The sequence below is a fragment of the Neopsephotus bourkii genome, unplaced genomic scaffold (assembly GCF_033783945.1).
Source record: "Neopsephotus bourkii isolate Nb327-2 ecotype Australia unplaced genomic scaffold, CSIRO-AGI_Nbou_v1 NB_196, whole genome shotgun sequence".
Taxonomy (NCBI): Eukaryota; Metazoa; Chordata; class Aves; order Psittaciformes; family Psittacidae; genus Neopsephotus; species Neopsephotus bourkii.
This window is the reverse complement of record NW_026900709.1, coordinates 8,482,123-8,508,838: the sequence shown is the minus strand read 5'-3', so window position 1 is coordinate 8,508,838 and position 26,716 is coordinate 8,482,123. Positions and strand designations below refer to the sequence as shown.

The 26,716-nt window shown below is 41.6% G+C and overlaps 1 long non-coding RNA gene across 2 annotated transcripts in view; it reads left to right on the top strand.

Moving 5' to 3' along the window:
* Positions 1-7,247: 7,247 nt before the first annotated feature.
* The window catches only part of LOC133224350 (uncharacterized), a 47,902-nt gene continuing 28,433 nt past the window's right edge, over positions 7,248-26,716 (top strand). The window contains exons 1-2 of one of the 2 annotated variants that reach the window (XR_009728839.1): positions 19,853-19,966; positions 20,377-20,408. This is a non-coding gene — a long non-coding RNA (uncharacterized LOC133224350). Of the gene's footprint in view, positions 7,356-19,852; positions 19,967-20,376; positions 20,409-26,716 lie in introns of those variants that run through there. The other variant, XR_009728837.1, reaches the window with a different exon arrangement.

Here is a 26,716-nt window from a genome sequence, read left to right as displayed (position 1 = left end):
GGTGGCTTTAAAAGGTCTGGTTTTTTTTCCTCTGAGAGAAAATAATGGTTGGACCCCAGGCTATGCACATAATAGCTTATGTGTTTGTTCCCTGTGGCCATGAAATCGGAACATTTCACAAACATTTTGCAGTTCCTAGTAAAGACAGTGATTCTGCTCATGTTCCTTTACTGAAGAGAGAAAGCAAAAGTCAAAACACTCTTACAGGGTAGTACAAAACCTGATTCTGATTAATTTCTGAAAACGGTTACTTGTTTCAGCAATATCCTGAGAATAAAACAAGGAAGGTTAAATCAATGATGCACAGGAACGGAAAAAGAGATTCAAATAATCATTAAATCTTCTTACATAATGCGGCTTTGTTTTTACCTCTGAGAGTGAGTTCACACCTGGGTCTGTGCTGGTCACAGTGGAGAATCATTTTCCCATCACAGTACAGTGTAACCTCTACAGCTGTAGAACAAAACTACTCAACTGAAACTTTTGCTAAGCATTTGAAGTGTATATGGGGATATACACTTAAATATATAATTCTTCATCATATACAGCACCACATTTTGAATGCTTGCCCTCCTCTGCCCTTCCTGTCATCACTCCTAGTTTACTCCCATGATTTCCACTGGTATTTCACAATAGTGTAGGAAATGCCCAAGAGTTTGTGTAGTCCCATGTGGCTGCTTTTCAGAGACACTCCTGGGATGTTAAGCATCCCAGTTATGACTGTGCTTTCCCCAGCACTCCACTGACACACCATGTACTCTTCCTGTATGTGTCAAGGTGGTGTTTCAAACTCTTATCCACAAAGGACATGATGAGCATCAGATAACACTTTGTTTGCCTTCTTTCACTCTAGATATGCAGTGAAGAGATGAGATCTTGCCACCCAAAAAGCATGATGCCCATACAATACTCTCATGTTCCTAGGCAGACCTTTTCTATGCATCTGTGGTGACTTTTGCCCAGACCATTGCTCTTTGCTAGTCATCTTCTGAGTATGTCCTGAAGACCTGTAGCTCTCTCATCTGGCTTATTCCTTCTGTCAGATTTTTTTCTCACTGCTGAATCTTTGCTCAGTTTATGTGGATTCCCAAGAGAGGAGGAACATACTGGTAAATCACCATTTCCTCCACAACTGAGCTCCAGTTACATGGCACTATGATAATATAAACATTTACTCATTTTGTCCCTCTTCACCCTTGTAAGAGGATAAGAGCATCTGGCCCTTTGTTAGTAGCCTGTTGTCAGTTTGCTAGAGCATCCACTTGTTTATGTTCACTTGTACAAGAACACATAAATAACCCTCTTCTCCATTATTTTGTAGAGTACAGTCACTGTTGAAAGGACGTGTTAAATCTACCCTCCTGATAGGAGTGGAGGATTCTCACCTTATCGCTCTTCAGGTGTTTTGCAGAGCTGTATTGGGCAATATGAAACATAAAGCAGTGGGAGAACTAATTGGTGGATTTTGTATTCCTGTACATTTATCCTGCCACTTCATGCTGTGGCATTTGGCAGGATCTTTTTGGCAACACAGAAAACCTCAAGTCCAACAGCAGGGCAATAAGGAATGAGATCTACTGTCTTTTAAAATTGACCGTAAATGTTGGTGGAAACAGAAATACAGAGTATACCATTAAGATGTATTTTTTAAAGATCAGTTTTGATCTATGAACTGTAGTTCTTCTGTATCCATATCATCTCTCAGTAGGCTGGTGTTCTGCAAAGCTATTAGTAAACAGAAGGGCTGCATATTCCTTCCCAAATGAATTTAAAGATTAAAGTTTTCCAGGATGATTTTGACTTAGAAGGAGAAATCTCATTTTAAAAATAGAAAAAATCAAATCCTTCCAGAATTCAAAACCAACTGTCAGCTCTTTGGTTTTTTTTCACCTACAGGTTCAAGATTCACAAGAGGAAGAATCTCTGCCTCTGGGAAATTTGTATTTCTAGAATAAATTATTCTTAAAAATGATCAAATATTGGTATAATTATAGACCCTTGGCAAGCTCAGTTGGTGTCAGGTGTATAATCAACTTACAAGGTATTTTATAGTCCATTCCTTCTACTATATAACCACAAGTAGTTTTAAGTTTTTTTGGATCGCCTTGATTTTGAATTATGTATTGAAATTTTGGGGCACCTCAGTCAATAGCTGATGTGAACAAATGCATGCCAAGTGCCGTGAGCTGGGGGCAGCAGTGCTGCAGTTACTCTGGCCATCCATCTGCAGCACTGTTGTATTCCCACCTTTTGATTAAGGGCTTCAGTTTGAGAAAATAAGCCTGAATATGACAATGTAGGTGGATGCTTGAAGCACATGAAGGATCCCAGTAATATACGTGATAACTTGCACATATTCTAGTCTACAGAACTAGAAGCAGGGCATTGTCTCACCAAGATTTTGAAATAAACATTTCATTTTGCTGTCTTTTCATGTGCAGTCAGATAAATGTAGCAGCTTGGTGCTGCTCAGAGTGGGAGGGCTCACTCCTGCCTCCTTTTCTATTTCTCTCTTCCCTTTGCTTTTGTCAGTGTAATCTGCTGCATCTTGTGAATCAGATCTGGTGCTTTTAAGACTCATTTTAGAAAACTTCTCATCACTGAACAGGTTATGTTGGCTCATGGAAGACCTGACAAACACCTTCACAAGTGCAGGAGAAGGGAAAGGAGCAGCCCAGAGCAGAGTAAAGACAGGGATAGAGGGGAACCAGTATTATTTAATATTTAATATATTCATCAACGATTTAGATGAGGGAATTGAGTGTACTATCAGCAAGTTTGCTGATGACACTAAGCTGGGAGGGGTGGCCGACACGCCAGAAGGCTGTGCTGCCATCCAGAGGGACCTGGACAGGCTGGAGAGCTGGGCGGGGAATAACTTGATGAAATATAACAAGGGAAAGTGTAGAGTCCTGCATCTGGGCAGGAACAACCCCAGGTTCCAGTATAGGCTGGGGAACGACCTGTTAGAGAGCAGTGTAGGGGAGAGGGACCTGGGGGTCCTGGTGGACGACAGGGTGACCATGAGCCGACACTGTGCCCTTGTGGCCAAGAAGGCCAATGGCATCCTGGGGTGTATTAGAAGGGGGGTGGTTAGTAGGTCGAGAGAGGTCCTCCTTCCCCTCTACTCTGCCCTGGTGAGACCTCATCTGGAATATTGTGTCCAGTTCTGGGCCCCTCAGTTTAAAAAGGACAGGGACCTGCTGGAGAGAGTCCAGCGCAGGGCAACTAAGATGATGAAGGGAGTGGAGCATCTCCCTTATGAGGAAAGACTGAGGGAGCTGGGTCTCTATAGTTTGGAGAAGAGGAGATTGAGGGGTGACCTTATTAGTGTATATAAATATATAAAGGGGGAGTGTCACGAGGATGGAGCCAGGCTCTTCTCAGTGGCAAACAATGAAAGGACAAGGGGTAATGGGTACAAATTGGAGCACAAGAGGTTCCACTTAAACCTGAGAAGAAACTTCTTCTCAGTGAGGGTGACAGAACACTGGAACAGGCTGCCCAGGGAGGTTGTGGAATCTCCTTCTTTGGAGACATTCAAAACCCGCCTGGACACGTTCCTGTGTAACCTTATCTAGGTGTTCCTGCTCTGGCAGGGGGATTGGACTAGATGATCTTTTGAGGTCCCTTCCAATCTCTAACCTACTGTGATACTGTGAAAACGTAGTGGGAAAAGACTGTTGCTTTTTCTGCTTCAATGAGGTACTGCACTGAGCCATCATGTCTGGCTCCTCCTTGCTAAACCATCCAGGATGGACCTGTGGAAAGCATGACTGGCAGACTGGATGAACCTTTGATCCGGTCCTGTATGGGATTGCTATTTTATCCTGTCCTCCTTGTTTTTAGCTTTGTAGGTATCAACCAGGGGCAGAAGGGAATTCCTGCCTCTCCTAGTTTGGATCTCTGAACAACTGATTCCTGAGATGTCTTCAGTGAGGGTGAAGTCTCCCTGGATGGCTTGAGCCCATGTAATCCTACCAATGATACTGTGCCTCTGCAATATGCTTCTCACTCCAAGTTCACCCTCATGCATCACCTGTGCTAGTTCAGTCTGAACAGCAGATGCACAAGCTGCTTAGATTTACACTTTCAGTTTGAAGAGGTGGTAGATTTCATTCACCTGGGCCATAGCATTTTTTTACTCAGAAACCAAACTAGCAAGCCTCAAGGAGAAGAAAATATCCAGTGAGATACCGATGGTCTTTCACACCAGGTTGGAAGGGGCTCTGTAAAAGGATTCACTAAGTGATATTTGGGAAGAAACATGCCAGAGGTAATATCAGACTCAGAGAAGGTGAACGAACTTAAGCAAGGCTTGTTTCTAGTTAACTGCAAGAGAACACATCTTCATTTCTTTGCATTAAGATGCAACTTGGAGATAATATTATTTTCCATGGTACAAGATGGTTTACAAGAGAAAAGAAGACCTCAGTGAAATACAGTTATGAGAATACAAAATTAAGTGAAAAAATGATTTAATCAAATATTTTGCTTCATACAGACAGTAAGAAAGAAAAGGAACACCTGTACAAAAGTTCACTTAGGCATATTACTGCTGTGGTGAAGAGATGAATGGTGATGAGGGCAGTGCTGCGCAGATGAGTGGGAGGAGTAGGGGAGGCAATGAAACAAGGTAGCTTAAAGCCATTTCTGTGCTCATTTACCTACTGCATTCCCAATCAAGCTTCCAAATAAATTAGAAAAGATGAAGAGTGTTTCCCATTTATACCAGCTGCCAGTTGCCTTGCACAATTAAAATGTGCAGAGAGGAATCACTGTGCTCCACTGCCTGCAGGAGCCATGGAAGCTCAGAGCAGTAGCATCGGTGTCTTCTGAATGGTCTCCTGTTTGTCACTGGGGACTGCGCTATCCATACACGTGAGCAGGAATCTGTCTATGGAGGCTCAGTTCTGTTTTGGAACTGCAGCAATATCTAGGCACAAGTTTCTCTTTCTCTCCACCTCTGTCCTCAGTGCATCTCAGCACATATATCCTTGGAGACGGCACAGAGAGATTGCTGTAAAGTCAGCAAATAAAGTGATGATAAAGTCCCTTTTCTACTTTAGAAAAAATGTCTTTTCTCCAGCAAAGAAGATGGGGTTCTTTTATTGTGTACTAAATAGAACAAATATGTATTAGGGAAAATAAGCAAGGTAACTCCCCCTAAAAATCTATTTTAATATTTGCATTTATTTGAATGAAAATCTTTCTCACATATTCTAGACATGAATAGCAATACACCATACACTCAGTTTATTTGTTTCTAAATAAATTCATATATGTATATGTGTCTGTATATGTGTATGTATTGAAGGATAACAATGCGTGGTTCAAATGATACAAATCATACACAGAAAAAAATCTGTCACTATATTTTGTCATTCTGTTTTATGAGTTGCCAGAAATAAGTATCTATGTTGACATTTCATCTTCTCACTCCTACATCTGCTTCAGTGCCATGGCTCCTGATGCTCATGCCTCACAGAAGATGTCCTACAGATAGGCCCTAGGAAGAGGAAAACTCAGACTCAGGAACTGGTTTTGAGTTTGTGGGTATAAAAGAATTCAAAAGGTACTTCTCTTGGATAACATTTGCTTTTAGGGAAGACTTTCTTTTGTGTTTTGTTCTCACACATGATGATGAAGAGGCTAATAGTCAACCAATCATGTTCCTAGTGAATGCTGTCTTAGGTTGCCTATTACTAAAGCACGTTCCCATTTTCTCCGCTAAGTCCTCTTATCAAACGACAACACTGCTGAGTTTTTAAACACAAGACCTAATGAATTATTATTTAGAATTGCTGTTTTCTGACTGGGCAATTGAATCACTTTGAATAGAGCTGTACTTACCACCATAAGAAGGCAGTTCTGTGACTTCAGGTGGAGACACACTCTTTAAATACAAAAACTACAAAGAATTTTCTATGGACATGAACATTTTCACCCGTTAAAGTAATAGCTGATAAATATTGAGGATTTCTTTGGCTTCATGCTAAATTTCAGTAAAAACAGGTTCTTGTATTAAAATGCAAAGCAGTGATTTCGAATGGGCTTCTACGACTGAATGACAGCTGAAGGGGTGTAAATCCTTCAGAGTCAGTAGCAGTTAAGAGGCAGAAAAGAAGCAATTAACTTTGTGTAATATTTTGGTGGAAAAGGGTAGTTATTACAGAAAATACAGAGGTTACAAGATGGAAACTTGTTCATCTCTCTCTCCAATAGCTGTAGTTTCTCATGAAGACTGATGAAAAAGTCTTCAGCATGATCCAAATGGCACTTAAGCCTCAAGGTTCACTTCATGTCTTTTGATGCATCCCTGATCGGGCTTTGTTTTTGGAAGTGTGCTGGTATAGGACCATTAACCATTACCAGTGCTAATGTTAATTACATTAAGCACAGTCCTCTAGTTGGTCCATCTGTTACTCATTTTTTATACATTACCTGTTCTTGTATGGGGTTTTCTCTGTGCTCCAGGAAGACATCTTCTAGTTTTCTTCTGGCTTTATTTAAACAATGTTAAGTCATGTATGCCTCAGTGAAATACTTTTATACTTTTTCTTTTCTAAATTCAGCTTTCATTTTTTCAAGTGATTTTTTAAAGATAATTTTCATATGTGATTTAATGTTTGATGTTGCACCTGAATGCTTAGCTTAGTAAAACAACTTCAACATCTTGTATTTCATATACTGTGTTAAAATCTCAATCTCAGTACCTTTTGGGGGTGAGTTCGGGATGATTTTCTCACACTTGAATGTTGCATTTTGTTTTTTTAATATCATCAGTGAGAATGCATTGTTTTCTGTTTCCCTTGCTAAGTTTCCCCTTCTTTTTCATTATCAACCAAAAATTGGTGTCTTCACTATTATTCATGTGCTGCTTTACTTCTGGTTGGAGCTCAGGACTGCAACTAACTGAAACCGTAGCGACCCGGACAGGTCTATAGGTACCAGCCAGGTTCACTTTGTGCACCGCAACTAATTGCTATAAAGTGATAAGCGGACATCAAGCAGTCGCATTGTCACCGTGTTTAGACCTGGGCTCCCGGTGGATAGTGGCGGCGTCGCTGTAGCGGTCCCTGCGGCGGGGAGCCACGAGCACGGCCGGGCGCGCAGCTCCACCTCCCGGCGGCGGGGAAACCCGGCGGTATCTGGACGCCACCCGTCGCCGTCGGTTCACAAATGCCGCCTGGACGGTCTAAGATTTGTTACTTCCCCCTGCCTAGGAGCACCTCTGGCTTCCCCGGGCAGCGCAGCACAGCGGGTCGCGGCGGAGGAGCATCACCGAAAACTGGAGTATCTGGATTCGGGGTGGTTTTAAACCTGGAAAGCTGAGCACAAAGCAGGTGTGGAAAGTAAGGGATGGGGCCGCGGTGTGTTTTCCACCTGTTTTGAACAACTTTCTCAGAGATAAGTGGTGAACTGGTCCCAAGAACGTCTTTACTTGTAAAATTTGAAGTTTCATAAACCTAAAGGAGGGTTGAGGTTGAAGTTGAGGTTAAGGTTAAGTTCAGAATCTGGGAAAAGAAGTGTTTCAAAAGCAGGTTTTCTGATGGTTTTTGCAAAGCTGTGAGGTTGGTACAGTCATATGTGAATGCCCTGTGAAACTTGTAGAAGTCATAGGTGTTTAAACTCTTCTAGGCTGATAGTTATGACTCAGTTGAAGCTCTTCTAGGCTGATGGTTATGATTCAGTTTAGGATTTGGGAAAGACAATTTGGAAGTATGTTTCCTGTTATATATGGTAAGGCTACCTGAGGTAAAGGGAAGGTAGGGCTGAAGACCTTTAACAGTCTCGCTCAAAATACCTGTGCAACAGGGCAGTTTGGGCTGAGTTTAGGAGAATTGAGTCCCATCAGCAGTTTCCTATGGTGACTTGAGAGGCCCTCCAAAACAGTCACATTAGATGGAATTTGAATGCCTTTATTCTTGATTTCCAGGAAAATCTGGTGTTCCCTCTTACAGGGTTACAGTTACAGGCAGGATTAGGGGGACATGAAATGCTGAAGGCATATTTCCTTCTCTGGGCTGTAGGATATTCTGATGCAAGTTCAAGGTTGAATCTGAATGTCTTACCCTCACTCTGTGGAAACTGTAGCTTTCTTGAAGACTAAGTGTGTAATACAAGGAGTTAGGAAAGTAAGGTTTACAGAAGTATATTTCCTGCTGTGTTCAGCAAAGTCACATGAGATGATTTGGGGACTGATGCTATGGATCTCAATGCCTTAGTCTTAATTTTGTGATAGTAATAGTGTTGCTATGTTTTTGTGAAGGCTATAGGAGAGTATGAGAGAGCAAGGACTGCAAGATCAAGTTTATGTTGTGTTCTTACAAGGCCTCCTGAAAGATGAATAAGAACTGGTACAAAGTGAAGGTTTCACCATGAGGTTTTGGATAACTCTCCTGCAAGTTAGGCTCAAGGTTTGTTTTCTGGTAGCCATACAAGTAAATACCAAGCTGAAGTGGGGAGAAACTAATGGCATATTCTTAATTTGTGATAGCTTAAGCAACACTATATCTTATCTACTTAAGGGTTCACAGAATCATAGAATAGTTAGGGTTGGAAAGGACCTTAAGATCATCAAGTTCCAACCCCCTGCCATGGGCAGGGACACCTCCCACTAAACCATTCCACCCAAGGCTCTGTCCAACCTGGCCTTGAACACCACCAGGGATGGAGCATTCACAGCTTCCCTGGGCAACCCATTCCAGTGCCTCACCACCCTTACAGTAAAGAATTTCTTCCTTATATCCAATATAAACTTCCCCTGTTTAAGTTTTAAGCCATTACACCTTGTCCTATCACCACATGTTTGGTTACAGAGTATAAAGCGGTGCCACACATTTCAAAGGCCACAAAGGGCTGTTGCTGGTAGATATGAAGGCCTTATACTTCAAAGAAGCCATCAATTTCTGGGGTTTGATCAGGGCTAGTGTTAAGTTCTGGAAATCAGAAGCAGGTTATTTGCAGGTTATGTCAGACTTTCAGTAGGTTATTAGATGAAGTCTGATGTAGTTAGCTTGGAGTTGGGAGTTCTGGTTTTCAGGAGCTTAGTATTTTGGGCAGCAGGTGGTGCTTGGTCTGCGTGATGACTTTAGTAGCTGTTAGCCATTGAACGCCTTGCTATGACATAGCATTTGGTAGTGGGTGCTACATGCTGTGGGCTTTCAGCAGGACAAGTGATGTGGTTATAGGCGGTTGCTCTGGGATTGTTCTTTTGTGCAAATTCCCAGGAGAACCAGCATTAATCAGAGGAGGAATCATGTTTGTGGTTGCATTTTAAGCAAATAATGATCAGGATGATTATGATCACAAATACCAGAAATAAAGGGGGAGAAAACTTTCCCCCACCTCAAGCAGTTGGGAAGCCAGCTGGCACATCCATGCCTGAACCTGTTTCTGAAAAACAGGAAGGGGAATCCCCATCCGGAAAACACACACAGATCAGCAAGTACTGGTGATTTCCAGGCTCCTATGGGGGCCCCAAAGAAAGTGCTGAGTACAGTGGTCTCCCGCTCATCTTGCCCAGCCACAGCACTCTGAGACAGGGCTTTATCCAGCTCTGCTGAGGAAGAGATGCTCAGCAGGAGCACACACAGCTACTGTCACTGGCATTAGCAGCAGAGTACAGCTGCAATCAGGCCAAATTAGGATACAAAAATTGCTGAAAAATAGATGGTGCTTTACTGTCAAAATGTGCCATGGAAAAAGATGGGTTATGAGGGTTTCTCCTGCTGAAGATTCTGATCTCAAATCAACCAGCACAGCCAGCTCAGAAGAGCAGAAATATATTTCTTTTGTTTGTCTTGTGTAGCATGTAAAGTCACCTGTAGATAGATGCTAACAACAAGGAACTGAATGTCACAATGCTTGGAAATAAAAAAAGCCATCGATCATTGGTTTTGCTTACAATACCCCCTAAAAAAATGGTGGTTGTGTTTAGATATGTAGTCTTTGACAGCTGTTGACAAGGCAAAAGCATGTACTTAGCTTCACTGGAGCTGCTGGCAATGCCCCATCTCTTCTGCTCCCAAGCCAGGGGGGACATCCAGACATGTCATCTTGTGGCCAAGGGATGTGACTTGCAAGACCCAGGTACAATCAAGTCCCCTAATATAAGAAATGAGCTATGTCTACTAGGCTCTGACACACCTACAATAATATAAAACACTTAGAAAAGAGAAAGATTTCCTCTGAGATAGCATCAGTTGGTGGTTGATACATGTTGTGCCTATCCTTGTTACGTGAAGCAAATTCCCACCTGTGCTAAAAGCTGTGGCTCTTGCAAACGTTGCGGCATACAACAGCTGCTGAGTAGCTCTGTGTGTGCTTGTGCATATGTAGTTAACAAATATGTACCCATTCAAAATGCTGAGAATTTTTAAATCTAAATTCTTATTCCCTTGTAATAGGAAACACATTTTATTTTGTGAAAATGCTAATATTACCTTGACACAGCATAATGCCTCGTGTAACTTGGAAGAAGGCATTGACACAGCTTTCTAAAAAATATTAAAATTAAGCTGTTTTCATTTACATGCCAACAGGTTCTTTTAAATGTTTGCTCTTGCAGTTCCTGTAGAATGTGGTATTTTCCCAAGATGTGGTATTTTCAATGCTGACACTTGGTGGTGCTGCAGTTAATAGGTTCTTATTTTTCTGCAGCTGTTTCTCCGCTTTGCTCCTGTCCTTCATTTGCAGATGCTGCTTGGGCCATCGAAGCCCCTCAGGAGCCATGATCCATCTTTCAGCAGTTCTTAAGTTAATTATAATAACTGGAATAATAACAACAACAATAATATTAACAACAGTAATAGCAATAACAACAACAATAAAAACAACACTACAACTGCCTTTATAGTACGTTTCCTAACAAAATGAGTAAGCATCATTCTAGTGAAACAGCACAAATACAGGCACGGTCCAATAATTCTAAGCATCAACACAGAGGGGAAGCTCTGAAAGGGATCTTGAGAGGTGATGGAGTCCATCCTCTTCTTGCAGGAGCAGGGATAGCTGGAGTTCTGCCCAACCTTTTATTGAATACCAGTGTAGGATTTATGGGAATACCTCAGATGCTTTAATGTGTTTTACATACACGTCTCCCACATGGGATCCTTGCCTAAGTAAAGATGAGAGGCAAGGCACGTGGGTTTGGGTGTTCCGGTCTCACAGGCAAGAAATAGTCATATCTGCCAGTGGGCTGTGGAACAGAGATTTTGGCTTGTCCCAGCATTTCTGTGGGGCTCATCTATAAATTCACAGGTGCTGGAGGAACCATAGGAGATAGGAATATGGATAGGAGCCATAGGAGGAGGTGTGAGGACATCCTGCTGTGCTGCTTTCTTCTGAGAGCCTCCCCCCAAGAGCCCTTAGAGATGCTCAGAGCATTAAAGCACAGATTGCAGGTGATCCTGGAATGATCAGCAGCAAGGTTTTGCTGTTGCAAAGGAGGCAAGCAATGCTGTGATAAGAAGCTGTCTCTCTATTCCCACTCACTGGCTCAGCCCGCCACCTTCACATAACAACAGCCTCTGTTTCAGGCAGGAAATAACCTGTAGGAACAAATTATCTTAATTATTAGGACAAAGATTACTTGTTTGAGTGCAGATTCTTAGTATTAATAAAAAAAAATAATCAAGATATGTTGTTGTAATTAAATTGAACCTGTTCTTTCCTCCCCAAAGATTTCTCTTTAAATCTTGTTCATTATTTGATTGGTTAATTAGTATTAAAGACCCAAAGAAGTGGCTGTTCACACACGATAAGCAGAGCAAGAGCATGACTGCTATTACGTGCTTCCTGGGAAGCGGTCAGATTACAGGCTCCAAAAAGACAACACTCTAGCTGTCAGAATGCAGTGAACATACACACACTGAAGAAATAAGGTTAAGCACAACAAATGTGCTCCTGATGAAACAACGGAGGCACTAAGCTGATGTGGAAAAACTGCCTTCCTAGGCAGGAAAATATGTTCTCACTTGGTGGTACTATGTGGCGAAAGCCTCAGAACATATGGTAGGATCAATTTTGGTTTTGGACACATGTTTTAATGCTCTTTAACATGCAAGCTTCCTATTTCATTGGTCTTGGTAGATAAAAGGGAGCTGTTTGTCACATCCTGCTGCTTTGCAGAGGCTGATTTTATATGTGTGGACTTTGGAGCTGGGACAGACGGAAGGAGTTATGTGCCAGCAGGAAAAAAAATGGAATGCCCATCGTCAGATTGTGAATGGGAGAAATTAGAACATATACAATTTACTCAAGCTCTTCAAAAAAAAAAAAAAAAAAGGGAAAAAACCTGGACGTTCTCTTTATTATTTGAACAGAATATTACTTTTTACCTGAAGAAAAATGTTTGTTTTTTCTTGATTCATTTTTAATGTAATTCCCTCTTTCTGTTAACATCAGAAAATCTGATATGTTTCCTAATAGAAGAATTTTTGTTTAACCTTAACCTTTGCCTGTGGAATGAAGTTTGTTTTCCTTTGCACCCTGAGGTCTGTCCTTTGAAGCAAAGGATTATATTACATATGATTTTCCCCTGGAAATTAGAGAGCAACCCTGCCTCTTCTGGGAAGTGAGAAAGTAAAATCTAGACCGACATACTGAAAAGGTTTTGCTGAACTCTGCTTTAGAATTGTGTCCTTGTTTATTTTAAATCAGCTTTAAAGTCAATGTCAAACACAGCTTGAGCTCTCTTATTTCAGTCCACAATATACCTAGTAATTTGTAAGTCATTAATTTACAGGTGTATATTTACAGATACACTTGTCTATCCTGTTACTCCTGCTGAAACTCCCTTACCATGCCATGGGAAAACTCCAGGGGGGTTTTGCTACCATTCTCTAAAAACCCGTTTCCAGAATTAATTCCAGTACTTTTGTTAGGAAAAAGTGCTTTGTTTTTTTTAGATGTACTTTCTACTTTTACTTACAGAGAGAGATACGTACCTGTTAAGCACAGGTGCATAAGCATTTCTTCTCTTTCGAGTCTCCTATTTAGTCTTGTCAGAAGATCTGATTTAGACACTCCCTGTTCTCAGGGTGGTTTTTGTCTCCCAAGGTTGGATGCAGGCTGGGCCTTGTAAAGGGAATCGAAGCTACAAATTTCATAAGAAAAATGAGCAATAGTTCTTTGTATGCTACGTACCTTGTACATACCTACCTTATCCCACAACAAGCGACTCAGCAGACAATAAAAGCAAATGTTGCCAGGATTTTCCTCAGCTAGAGTCCCGAGATGGCCAAGGTGTTTCTTGCATATTCCTTTTGCTGCTACACTTTAGCAGGGCCTCTGTCTCAGCCAAGGATGCTGTGGAGAGAGCCTCCACTTCCACCTGGGTTTGGGTGCAGGCAGCTTGTGAGTTATCTTACTTTGTATACATTACTACTCATATCACTGAGTTAGTGATTAAAAATATTTGGGAAGAAAGTAAAGATTGCATGGTTTTAGATTTGAGTAGGTGAAAACTATTGAAAATAGAATCTTATTAGAAAAAAGAATTTAGAAAGCAAAAGCAAAGTGATTAGTTCCCTTTCCAATGAGACTTTTGTGACAAAAGGTATGTGTTATCATGAATGAGGAAAAACTTGCCTTAAATTTATTTAAGCCTTATTAAAAATTAATTTATTTGCCTTCCCTTAGTAATTACCGAGTATAAAATATATGCACTCAGGTTTACATAGAGCTGAACAACAAGAGTCTGAGAAGAACCTCAGACAAATCTCACTGTAAGATTGTGTATGCAAATAATTTTAGTATTATTGTAGTGCATGTCTCTCTGCAGGATTACGAGATAACCAGTGCTAAACCCAGCTGATCCACAAAGCAGAAACTAACAGTGAAGAACCAAACCTTCCTCCAGGACAGATGATCATATATAGGTGACAGAAGATAAAATATGGACTGTATATAGAAGACACTGGGAAGTGGATAATCCTATTAAGAGCCAAAGTGAACACTTCTGGAGGAAGCTTTGCTGGCTGGGAGATGATGCATGGATACAGTGACATGATCCTCTCAGGAGGAGTAGCTGTACCCAAGTGCTCCTTCCCAGACCTCCTGCACCACTGGGCACTGTGGCCCAGACCCACCACTTATATCTCTCCAGGTTGTGCTCCCTCTCCCTGAGCATGACCTTCACAATTCCACTTCATTTGAAGCTTTTCATGGAAGATGTAAAAACGTCCTGCAGGAGACACTGTCTGGGTGGACACGTAAAAAATACCTTGTGTTGTTGCATGAGCTCTGGCAGCTGCTGGGTGCAGTGGGAGCAGCTGTCAGGCATTTCCCACACTGACTTTCACTGTGATTTTCTCCTGCAAAAAGTACAGCTGTGGGGTAGAAGGACTTTTTTTCCTTGTTGCTGTTGTTTATTTGTTTTGTTAAAAGAGTAAGGCTTTTTTTAATGTGATTTCTGTCCCAGCCCCATGATTCATACAAACGGTGCTCAATAACTATACTGCATAGCAGTGACAGTTGGTTTTCAGAAATTATTGCACATAAATACATATAAATGCCTTTTTCAAATGTCCTGGTCCTCAAGACTTCACTCTTACCATACAGAATACAATGCTACTAACTAGGGCTGGAAATAAAGCCATTGACTGAAGATGTATGGCTCAGCTCAGGAAGTTTGCTCCTCCAGACAGTGGCAAGGTACCCCCAAGGCAGATGTGAATCTCTGCAGTGGATTAGTCTCTTAACTGCAGCACCATTATTTTTCCCACTGAAACTTTTCTCTAGAGCCTTCTGCTGTTGCCTTATCTGTCTGCCTGTAACTGAAAACCTGACTTCCTGGGGCAGGTGATTTTATAGCTTCAGCAACTGACAGCCTGTGAGACAGTTTCCATCAAACATGGAAGATCCCTGATGACAGGAAGAATTCGGGAGGGCACAAAAAATTCCCCCAATGTATTTAAATGCAGAAGGTATATGTGATGAGATATCAAGGCCATAATGGAGGAACCCATTTATATATCTCATTTTGCCTTATGTTCCCAGGAAGAGTTTGACTGCGATTATAGGTATGAGGTGGTCTGGATGGCTATGGACAAGCAGGTACATATCATGCTGAAAGCTCTCCAGCCTTTCAAAAAGGTAACTTTTATTAAAGCATAGCGTGGGTGCTGCTGCTGAGCAGTCAGGAGGTTTCAACAGAAACATTCCCTCTGGAAGCTGTTTTTTTTTTATTATTTTTGGTTTATATCTCATTTGCAGGCTGCCAAAGTGCACGAAGGGACTATGGCCAGATGCTTTCTTTGTGCTTTGTGCTCTGGCTGAACCTTGTAAACAAGCTATAACCCTCAAAGCAAATTTTGGTTTGCTTATCCTGGGCTTCCTTTTTCTTCTTTCCCTCCAGCTGCTTAGAACTTGAGGCTGTTGCTCGTTGAAACAAAAATTGGTATTTTTTTTCCCTATTCCTGTATTTCTTTCTCTTTTTAGGGGGAAAAACCTTCAATTGCTTTTTTATTTAAATTTTGTTTACTTATTTGCTTTTTAAACTCTAGGCTGCAAAACCTATTCTGTGAATGCCCAAACCTTTTAGGGTGTGGTGCACCTTTTTCCATAGTAAAGCACCACAATGACTGGGCTGGTTCAGAGCCTATTGCTCCAAGGTGAAGGTACCTGATCCCTTAGCTTGTACTGGCTGCCCACTGCCTACCATGTCTTTGCATAGGGTCTTTGTGAAAGGTCACACTGCAGGGAGAGGAGAGCCTGGAAACAGCTCCTTCTCCTACAGAAGGTATATGCTTTCTCTGCTTTAAAACCATACACGGTGAGAGCAGATGTCACCTTGATGGTTTTCTCCTCTAAAAATTTAGGTTATTATAGCTTAAAAATAAAAAGTTCAGCCTTGTACCTGTAGTATGCTATAGAATATTTCTCCCAGGCAAAATGAGACAGCAGTGAGCCATGGCTGAGGGAAAAGCATATGAGAAGAAAATACATTTTGATCAAAATGCCCTTACATACTTTTGGCAGTGAATAACAGCTGCCAGTGGGACATGCTCAGGAACAGCCTTGCATCCTGTGAATGGCCACATGGCATAGGGGCACCCAGGCTGTTTTGTGTAGGGGATAACTTGGGTCTCAGAAGCACTTTGTGCACCACATTAGGGTCACCTTCCAGGTGACATGTTCACTGGGCCAATGCCTGGGCCATCATGGGCATCATGCAGGTGCTGGCCTGGACACCTCACCTTGCCTCTTTCTCCCCTGGAAAGCATGGCTGGGGGCAGTTTATCTTTCTCCTTCTGAAGAAATGTGTGCTTGTTGCCCAGGAGCTGGGCTGGCGAAGCTGCCAGATCCCTTGTGACAGTGGCAGGCTGCCAGGCACCAGGGCATGGCAGTGCCTTCCCCGTGCTGAATGGGAGGAAGAGGTGGTGTGCAGGGAACACCCTGTGTTGCTGGTGCAGAGGGGCCGAGGCAGTGTGCCACCCGCAGCGCATTTGCACACCCTAATTCGTGCAGCTTGGCGATTGGGAGGCTGCTCTCAGGAATGCTCACTCAAGTGAATTGGCCACTCTTGCTTTTGCTGATCCCCCTTGTGTGGCAAAACCCACAGTGGTGGGTGTTGGATGAATCACAGGTCTGGCACTGTTTTGGGGCGTATATGCTGTGTGTCTGATCACAGTTCCTCTGGCTGTTCATCAGTGATCTTACAGCCTGCCCTTTCCACTGCCTCATGTAGCTGTGGAAAACAAGCCTTTCTTCCTGAGGACTGTGGTTTTCTTTCATCCAAAAATGCACACCTCATCACGCATCACTTGTGCCACTATTGCTGCTGCCCTTCCAGGCCCTTCTAGAGAGGCTTTTCTTGCCCAGTCCCTGCTTCTGCTGCTTGATACTATTAGCTGGAGGGACTTGCTGGAAACAGGCAGTCCCCTGAGCAGTTTCCTATGGACTTGCTTGGATACTTTTGTGTCTGCTGAGATGCAAGCTCCATTGAAAGCAACGTTCCATGAATGGGACATTCAGAACATCCCTCTCTGCAGTGGCCTCCTGAGTGTCTAGCAAGGGGTGGGTTCTTACTCCTCCACATCTCTCTTTGGGGTCATTAATAAGCCTCTCCCCTTTCCTGTGAAATGTGTGGGAACTTAATTTTCTGCCCTCTCTTTGAAATGGAGCAGAAATAAGCCAGAGGCTTAACAGCAGCTCGGGAAGAAGGGGAACAAGAGCACAGACCCTGGTTTCCTTAGGAAACCAGTCCAGAAACAAGGTGAACATATATATAGAAAGAGGTTTAGGGGTTTATCTCCCTTATGATAAAGCAGTGTTGTGGAAAGTAGCTGGGTACAAGGAAAGAGTCTTTTCAGGACTTTGTTTTCTGCAGTGTTCAGGCAGGGATAATGCACTTCTTAGCTGGGTAAAAGGACCTTTCCTCTCCCGAAAGCCTCGCAGCCCCTCCTCTGTTTCTGAGGTTGCATCTAGAAGGAAACAAAAGATGCAAACACCAGACCCAGTGTGTTAACTGAAAAAGATATTTTTTCACTCAAGCAGATGGCGACTAGAAACCTACCATAGAAACCAACTTACGCAACTCTTCACAACCCGTGTGTGCCTGGTAAATACAAACCGCCAGATAGAGCAGTGAGATAGAGCTAGGCAAAACAGCTTGTGCCAGTAAAACAGTGAAGTAAGGAGCATAGAGTGATTTATAATGAACTTGCAAAGGATATGTAAAAATACAAAGGTGGTGATGTAATCCAAGTGTTGCTTCAAAACCCTGCAATTATGGTTTCTGCATTTGTATGGGCCACCAAACCCTACAAATCAACAACAGCGCTAGGAATAAACCCTCTGTGGAAGCGGGAGTCAGCCAGAGGCAAAGGCACATGGCAGCTGCTGGAAGCTGTACAGGTGGTGACTGGGCCAGAGGCATGGAAACTCAGAGCAAGCCAGCCACAGCCCAGCTCCACTCTGCTCCTGGGTGGAAGGAAAAGATGTAGGAGAAGAGAAGAGGAGGAAAAGCTATGGTGAAAGAAGGGTCCCAGGCAGACATCAGATGGCAACAAAACCCAAGGCCACAGCATAGTCACCTTGGCTTGTCCTGACTCCTTCCAGCAGGATGGTCAGGAGATAAGTGCAGATGAGGGCAGCTGAAGGAGAAGAGGCAGCTGAGAGATTCGTGCATCTCATGTGTTATAACATCTTAGAAGTTAGTTATGTAGATTAAATGTTTACCAGAGTTGTAAAACAGGATTTGATGTTGGATGACAAGGCAAGTTCAGCAGGATATTCAATGTGGTACGTTAGCCATTTCCGGTTTCACCTAAAGATTGTGGGTATTTCAGAGGGTAAATGCTGTTTGAAACATCCTGTTTTGGCTCACCTGGATCAGCATTCTCAGTTATTATAGGTAGGAATATACACACAAAATCTGAATTTTCCTGAATTATTTAGAGTGTATTTGCTATTGCTAGGATAACAGGAGCCAGTCTGGCAGGGACTTTACATACTGTGAACATTGGAGCTTTACACACTGTGAACAAACTTGCTGATTTTACTGCTGCTTTCCTAACTCTCACTTTTTTTCCCTAGATTTAAAAACTTTTATTTGAAACAGTCACTTGAGTTTTTCACATGGGTTGCATATACTGACAGCAGCTCTCCTGTGTCCATGTGTTTCCTTATAGAATCATATTTTTGATTGACTTTCATACAGAAGAAGCTCCCAGAGGAACTCGTTGAACCATATGGGTCCTATCTTTTGACATAACAATTATTGCCTGATAATAACAGAATAGCAATAGCAGCATGTTTGGGAATCAACAGTGAAATACTAATGAATGTTAATGCATTGTTTTAATTTACTACATTTGTTTTGTTGATGTACTTATTAACCTTCTGGTCTGTGGTTAATAAGGCATTCTATTTTAAGATATTATTATCTGGGGGAAGAAGAGAAAAACAGCACTGATGAAGTTAGAAAATTCGTTCTTCATTTCATTCACATTTTGCTTGGTAATTGACAGCAGATTTTAACCCATAGACTGGAGGGACATTGATGTCATTTTAACGACACAGTGACAGAGGAATGGTTTTAAAAAGAGAATGTACAGATTATTTTAGCTGTACAAAAGGACATTATGGCCAGGAAATGCCACACGTTGCACAAGGCAGCCCAAAAGGCTATATTGATCCCACAAGTTCCATAATGTGCTGAGTGTGCACCTGACAAAGCTATTGGCCAGAGTGGCCTGATTGCAGGCTGAAAGCCAAAGACAAGTGCAGCACAAGGCTGTTTTTGTAGTGCACAGATGATCACTTCCCATGGGGGAAGGTTTCCTCCTCCCTACTTTAATTACTCCCTCCTGATTTTTCTACTCTTTCATTGTAATGCTTTCTGGCTCCTATGACCATACTAACATGTGGCCTATTGCTGTCCACTCATCTTGGTTCAAGTCATTTAACTGCAGCTTGTCATGGGATAGGACGGAGGGATTTCAGTGGGAAAAGGAATAGTGCCTGTCCTCTCATCCCCCTCTCTAGAGTCTATGCCACTTTGGATGAGATTTACAGATGTATCTAAGGGATATATTTAAGGGTACAACTTTCACCAACAAGTAGTAAAATTCATGTTTCTGAAACGTATTTGAAAGTTTCCCTCTTTGTGACTTTTATTGCCATGATACTGAAATCAGCATCCCTCATCTGCAATAGCAAGGAAAATACGGTTAAAACCTTGAAAGATGGAGGCTGGAAGTGTAAGCTTCCAAGCAGAGAGCATGTGTCTGCTACAGCCCCTGCTCCACCTTAATAACTTTGATCAACCCCACTGTTGACCCCACATGTGCCTGCCTGGGGCCTTATTTAAACAGTCAGAGGCTGCTGCTTCCTTCCCTGGTGATGCTGTAGGGTGCTGCTCTCCAGCCCTTATCATCTTCTGCTTTTGCAGGGGGCAAGACCTTCCCTGGGAGAAATGTTGTACCTCTCCAATGCTTGGGAAATAAAATGTAAGGTGGAAAACAGTATTACAATTTGGTTTCCTAGATCAGTCCACTTTATTGGCATGCAGCTTGCACTTTGGGCCTTAAATTGCATACTTACGATGGTTTTTTTAGAAAGCTAAGCACACTTGAATTTGATTGTAATTTGGATGTCTAATACCCTTAAATTAATTTGGAGACCTTTTTTTTTAAGCCCTAATGATAATTCCATCAACAAAATGCTTAACAATAGCATTTGGTCTTTCAGACGTAAGTAGTCTCTGTTGTTTTTATTTCCCATTAAGATTTCTTTTAGAAGTTTTCATTTCTAAAAAGGAAAAATTCCTTGCATGGAGGGTGAGGGGCCTGGATTTTATCATTGTTTATAAAAGCATGTGTGTATACACAGCAGAACCTGACATTTCCTCTTGTATTAGAACAGCTGAAGAAAGGGGAAGAAAATAAACAACAAAGGTAAGAGGGCATTTCAGTTCCTTTAATCTCTAAGCTGTTTCAGCCATGTTTTCAGACACTAAATGTTCTCGTCTGAATTGTGAAAAATACATTCCTGGTAAATCAGGTCACTGAAAGAAGGTTCTTCCCTTTTCCTGGGGTCCGTTATTTGGGTGTTTCTCTTTAGTGGCTGTACACCCCTACTCAAGCAGAATCTGTGTCCCTGTCTTAGGCTGGGGAATGTCTTGAAAAAGGCTATGTTTGTGACTGCAATGCTCTGGGACAGGAACATGTATTTACTATTCATACATGGCAAATGTGTGCCTTGGAAATACTAGAGTTCACCAGTCCTTTAGTGGCTGGATGCATACTAAGGTTATTTTTATTACTTCCTTCTGTTCACAAATGCCAGCAAGAGAATGAACAGGCTAAACCAGAACCACATTATTCATTACATTTAATTCATTACACTGGACTCTCCTTTCATATTATCCCTTCTCACTCCTCTTTCCTCTGAGGCAGCTGTTTATTATATACCTTGCTGGTGCAATTAATGAGAAAAACAAGGTCCACTTGTGCTGACTAATGCAGAAGTCCCACAACTTTCCAACAGTCACAGCAGGAGGGAGTTGTATCTGTGTGCTTCATCTCTTGGAACAGTGATAGCTGCCTACAAGTGCTGGCACTTGGTCTGTGCTCAGGAAGTCCACCTCTAACCTACATAGGTTGCCTACTGAAAGCAATTGTACTGTTAAGTTACTAGTCTTATTACAAATGCCACCCCTCTCCAAAAAAACTTTGGACCCAACACATAATAGAATACTTAAGAACTTATTTTGCCCCATCAAGTAATTCCTCCTAAAGGAAATGTACAGATACTGATTTCGAAGTTTTTTTCCTTTGAGCCTTCTAGGTATGTGTATTACACAGCTACCACCTGACTTTTTTCAGAGGTATGCACACAGTATGTTCCTTTTCCTTCAAAACCTTTCATTTCTTGGAAGTTGTATTGATCCATGGTAGAAAAACATGTACGATTCAGCATGGTTTTCTTGTAATTCCTTATTCATTTCTACTCAGATTCCAGTGCCTGTCTCCTCAAAGCAAGCTTGGTATAGCACATCGAGGACAGGCTGATAAAGCATTCTTTCATCACTGCTCAAAGTATCCTCCAGGTTTTTGAAGATCTGACCTGAATCAAACAATTGCAGTGCAGTGGTATTGATTTACTCTACGATATGCCAGGTTGAGTAGGGAAACATTTTAAGGGTCACTTCAAAGAACCAAAATATACTCTTTTGAAATAACACTGTATAGGAAGGATGTTGAAGACATTGCAATTCTGGCTACTGTGAAGCTGAAATTCGAGTGAAATCTCATAGGGCATGGAGTTATGTGAGCAGGAAGTAAAAGGAGCTTGTGCAAACCCCTGTGAATTCAAAGACTAAAACTAACATGTTAGAAGCATGACAAATTAGTGGATAGAGGGCTGTTTATGTAGCGGGAAGGAAGGTGAAAGAACTGACTGTCCTGTCTTTAAGATAAGACTAGATTATATATTTCATATCATATTTCTCTTAACTGTGCTTACAAAGACAAATTTATCAGTGGACCTCAGATAACACTAGAAATGCAGCCTTCTGTCTATTTTTCTGAGCTCTTAATTTTTCCTGTCATGAGGACTGAAATGCACAGGTTCCTTAACTGTGCTCTTTCGTGCATGGACTCATTTGTTTTCTGTTTAAGTGTTTGATAAAGATACGCTAGTCCAAATTACTTCTTGGACAACTTTGGAAGCATTGAGGTTGATGTGTGGCTTTCGGGTGCAGCAAGTGAAAGGCATCTTTGCTGAGATCAAAGCTTAATATTTTTTCATTGTCTTTGAAGTCTGGAAGAAAGTGAGTGATCCTGGAGATCAAGACAGAGGTCTGCTATCCTGCAGCTCCTCTGCATGTTTATGTTGCTGAGTAGTTTGACTCCCCACATTTTCTCCCTGTAAGAAAGTTACACAGGGAAGGATTAGTAACTTGCTTGGTTCTGCATAGTAATAGTGCACCTCAACTTTTTTCTCACTCAGAGGAAGAAGTTTCCCTGCTGTAAGCATAACCAAATGTACAAGGCAACTAATAGTTGTGAATACCAGCAAACGGGTTTGTAGTTCCACTAACTGAAATGTATGTGTGCAGGTTTAAACTTCCAACAATGTTGGTCTGGTGATCATACTGAGCTTGGGAGGAAACCAAGTGATATAAAGCACAAACCAATATAACCAGCATGATGCACTGCAGGCTGGAGTCATTAAAAGGAAGAAAGTCTAGTCAAAACAACTTTCAGGAGTGTTATTACCAAACAGACTGATAAGGCTGTCTTCCATCAGAAAGGGATGTGACAATTTACAGAAGTATTGTAATTCACATCTAGAAAAAATGTGTTGTTTCAGTCCTGTGACAACTCTTCATGGCTGTTATATATTGAGAACAAACGTCACTCTTTTCACAGGTTTTCTCCAGGACAGCCAAATAAACTGGGTGTATTTATAGTCTCTTGAAGAATACAGGCACTGGTATTTAAAGTGCAGTTGGTGATTCATGGAAAACTGATAAACATTAATTTCAAAAACAATGGTACTGAGCAGTCACATTGTGCTCCCTATAGCTGCCGTTTCTTGTATCTTCCCACTTAGTCATACATCCTGAAACACCCAGGGATCTTCCCTGTGGTACAGACCCATTTGTGTCATGAATATTGCCATTCTTTTTAGATTACTTATTTTCTTCATATTGTAATTAATATCCCTGTGAAATACTGCTTCTGTCTCTAAAAGGTGAATCTGTGATCTCCTTCACCGTGATGCTAGTACACCAGCACCACCATAAAAATTGTCACTATCGTAAATGACACCTGCTTCGGCAGTTTTACAGAGCTGTAGGAATTTATTAGGCATGAAAATAACTTTTAACCCTAAGCTGGTCCTTCTGTAGTATGGCTCAGTTTTTAGTTTTTTGCCTTTTACTGTCTGTGCCATGCCTGTGCTGAGTAAGCCTAAGATGCCAGAACAGGCAAACCAGAATCTTTTCTCGGCATTTAATGCTGAAATAAAAAGGGTGGTTATTTTCACTTGAACTAATTTCCTGCAATATTATTTATCTAACTTTGCTGAGCAGAGATAAGAGGCTAAACAGAGTTGGTACTAATCTCTCCTCTTATTTTAAACAATGAGGACTCGGGCTCTATGGTGAAAAGGGGGAAGTTAGAAATTCTAATTCTTCAATCATGATTTCATCCTATGAGCTTACAAAGAGTGGTCATTAGTGTGCTCCTCTGGAAAAGTGAAAATAGGTGGGGAAACAGAAATTTAGAAAGGGTTTGGGAGAATCTTTTGTTGTTGCTTTTAAAAAATTGAAAGAATTGACAAGGGTTTGGTGATTGATGCATGTATGACTAGAACTGGCCTTTGTGTGCACCTTGCCAAGGAAGCTGGGTCCCTGGCTGACAGGTGAAAGTGCCCATGGGGGAGCACCTGCAGACTGTGGGAATGGGCTTTTGGCTACCTTTTTTGAAGCATACACCTTCCTGGTGGTACAAGGTGTCTGAATCTGGAAGAGAAGTTTTTGGACTCTGCATTTCTCCATGTGATGAGTGAGCGCTCTCACTGCTGAATGAGGAGCTGCAAAGGCGCTTCCCTGTCCTCTCTTCTGTGCCTAATGCATAAAGTCTCTTCTGTGCCTAACCTGTTGATTCCCGTGCTCTTGGCCTCACAACACAAGTACTGTAAACAAAAGGTATGCTATGGCCTAGGATAGTTTTTTTTATTTACTGAATGTTGTTAATGTTTCTCTTTGGTCAGCCCCAGGAAATTATTTTCTCAGAACAATTTTAACCTGTTCCCTCTTCAAAATAAGTTATATAGTATAATCATACCTAGCCTGGGTACACTGATGCCATTGAATATTGATACGGTTATAGCAATTAAGGATATGGTTTCTCCCCACCAAATATGCCAAGCCAGAATAGTTTTCTGATAAAACATTTAAAGATAGATTAGCCAGGGATGGCTCCCTGGGAGCCATACTCAGAGAAGATGACAGAAATTCTTCATAGGAAATCATAGCAGCATTTATTTGCCTCGGAACAGAACTGACCTCCACAATGCCAGTTGTTGGAGATAGTTGCTCATAGTCCTATGTTGTACTGTATTTGCATGAGAGGAGACTGGATGGTGACTTTATCCAGTGCAAAGTTGGAGCTGAGAAAAAGATGAAAGAGCTTCTCCATCATCTAAAATACCCATAGCTTGCTTTCAGTGTGGTGTTACGATCCCAGTAAACAGGAGCTGATGCTGAGGCATGAGACTAGTTCACATCACTGGACTCTGTCAGGATTTAACGAGTAACTTCTAAAATGTTAATGAATGTAGAAATGTAGTCTTTGTCTGGGTACTGCTGTGGGCTGCATTTGACTGCTTGTTGTTCCTGAAAATGTATCTAAAGAGGGTTAATGCAGCTCTAACAGTGAGCTGTGCCTGTTAATTGCAACCTTTTGCCCTCCTGAGTCTGTGCTGCTTCCTGAACTTGGATGGGAAATGACAGCAAGGTAATTGTTTAAGTGAAAGCTAATTACATCCTCGTTGTATGTTCACTGGTCAGTAATATGTGCTGCTTGTCGTAAGTAATAGTGTTGGAAAAGAACACCTGGATCAATTCAATTCAAACATCATCATCAGACAGCCTACTTTTTATTTTTGCTGTGTGTGCATAGAAAGCAGTAATATAATTTCTTCAGCTTTGTCATCTCCCTCTGTGTCAATGCTTAGGGGGAGGAAAACATAGCTGGTCACCAAGACCTGCAAATTTGTTTGGAAGGAGGAGCAATAATCATGTTGCACTTCTGTGTGAATTGTGAAAGGAGTTATTTTTATCACAAAGTGCTTTCATAAAAATATATTTGTAAGCATCTCTATTGTTTATGAACAATAGAACGCAGCAAATAATGGGAAAATTATGAACAAATGGGTGTAGGTCTTATTTCTGCTCAAGTTTTGTTTTCTTTTAAGATATGAAACTTGCATATTGCAGCAGGAGAATGTTTCTTGTTAGGACTTACCTTCCCACAGCAAATTAAGAATCTATGCCAGATACTGTTGCTAATAATTACTCTAGCTTTAATGACATCCATAGCTTATGGACTCTGGCCACAAAAGAGGATTTCTGACACCTTGGTGCAAAAGACATGAGAACTGTAAATGTGCCAGCTATGCATCAGTATTATGCAATGGTTTTAAGTTGCTCATTGGCACTGGGGAAGTCTCTTGATGGAGATGCTTTGGCAATTTGCAAGAGATCCTATTTAGCATGACAATCCTGTGAAATTTCTGAAGCATGTGAGGTAGGCAGCATCTTCAGACAATGTTAACCGCAGTCTGAAAAATCACTTTGGGTATCTAAAAGTGTAAACTAAGGTATTTTCTATACTACTTGTATATTTTCCTGCAGGGAAATGGAAAGAGCTGGGCAAAACATATATCTGACTTTTTAAAATGTATCTCCTTTATCCATCCATGGGTTGCCTTCCCTCTGTGTTGAAGGGATCCCAAGGGCCAGGCTGTGAGAGCATAGGTGTTCTGGGACGAGGTAACATTCCTTTCCTACAGAAGCAACTCCTTTCTCTGCCTGTGGTGCAGGGAACTCTTCTCATCTTTTCCAAGCTATTTAAGTATTTCCATCTATTGAAGTACTTTACTCTGATGAAGGCTAAGTGTGTGGTAGGCTTCCCAAGGGGTAACTCTGAGAAGACTTTAAGTTTTGAGGTATGCTTAGTAGTTGAACACAAGTACTCAGTAGGAATTTTGGTCTCAAAAGCTTACAGCAACTTACAGGGCCCTGGGGCTCTGAGGTGTGAGAAGGCAGAAGTGTGAGAATCCCAAACCTACAAGGAGAGTCACCTGATTTTTCTTGCTGTTGCTTACTAGCTCAACCTTACATTCATTGTCATTAGGGATTTTCTTTTTTTGGAATATCCTCCAGTTTGGGAATTTTTCCCTTCCACTGTAATTTTTCCTTCTCTGCTCTGGTTCTTTTCGCTATTCTTTGAATAGTCTTTCTTTACTGTTTCCATCCCTGTGTATCAAAACCTAACATTAGAATCATCATTGTTAGGCTTTAACAGCCCAATTACATTAACAGCATGTCGCTGTTTTCAGATTAATTCCAGATATATAGCATGAGATGTGCTGGACCATATACTAGTTCTCAGTGGGTTATTTTCATAAATAGAAGTGTCAGTATCCTGCTGAGTTTTTTTGCCCTGTTTGTATAATGAAAGTATAGGCT